At 42.8% G+C, this 1,015-nt stretch overlaps 1 non-coding gene across 1 annotated transcript; it reads right to left on the reverse strand.

The window, feature by feature from the left end:
• Positions 1–619: 619 nt before the first annotated feature.
• Positions 620–726, reverse strand: LOC113719275 (small nucleolar RNA R71). Its single transcript, XR_003454809.1, has one exon. It is a non-coding gene; the product is annotated as a small nucleolar RNA R71 (small nucleolar RNA).
• Positions 727–1,015: the final 289 nt, after the last annotated feature.

Genomic DNA, 1,015 nt, shown 5'->3' on the forward strand with positions numbered 1-1,015 from the left:
TTGTTTCTTCTTAAATTCACTTTTGTTCTAAATTTCTGGTGCTTTTCGAGTGTATGCCTCATTCTTCTCACACTGGTGAATTAATTTTCGACCCCGAGTTAGAGAAGACTGCACGCAGAATAAGGAAAGAGACCAGGCAACTCAGAGAAGAGCACTCCAGTGCTGCATCTCTGTGTTCAGATCCAGAAGTTGAACCAACAGATTCGCTTGGTGATTCTTCAAGTGATTCGGATCGAGAAGAAATTACCATGGCTAATGCCCGAATATTAAGGGAGTTGGCTGCTCTTGATTTAAATCAGCAGCCTTTATGTATTACTTTTTCGAGTTTAAATGATAATACTCCTTTTGAATTGAAATCTGGTCTAATTCATCTATTGCCATCATTTCATGGGTTGCCAGGTGAAGAGCCGTACAAGCATTTGCAGGAGTTTGATGTTGTATGCAACTGTATGAAACCCCCGGGAATTACAAAAAGCAGATAAAAATGAGGGCATTCCCCTTTTCTTTGAAGAACTCTGCAAAGGATTAGATGTACTACCTATCACCAGGTAGTATCACCACGTGGGACCAATTGAAGAAAAAGTTTTTAGACAAGTATTTTCCCGCGTCTCGAGCTGCAAGTCTAAGAAAGAAGATTTGTGGTATCAAGCAGCACCCAGGGGAGTCGCTCTATGATTATTGGGAGCGATTCAAGAAGTTGTGCATCAAGTGCTCCCAGCACCAAATAAGTGAGCAGTTGCTCATACAATATTTTTTCGTGGGGCTACTTTTCAGAGACAGGAGTATAATTGATACTGCGAGTGGAGGGGCACTGGTGAACAAAACCCCTCGAGCAGTCTGGGAGCTAATTGAAGGAATGACGGAGAATTCGCAACAATTTGGTACGAGTGAGGATGTCCCAACACGTAAAGTGAATGAGGTAGAGACATCCTCTATCCAGCAGCAGTTGACGGAGTTAACCTAGTTTGTAAGGTAACTGGCTGTAGGAAATGCATCTCAGGCAAAGGTGTGTGGG

This window comes from Coffea arabica, chromosome 1e, assembly GCF_036785885.1.
Source record: "Coffea arabica cultivar ET-39 chromosome 1e, Coffea Arabica ET-39 HiFi, whole genome shotgun sequence".
NCBI classification, from domain to species: domain Eukaryota; kingdom Viridiplantae; phylum Streptophyta; class Magnoliopsida; order Gentianales; family Rubiaceae; genus Coffea; species Coffea arabica.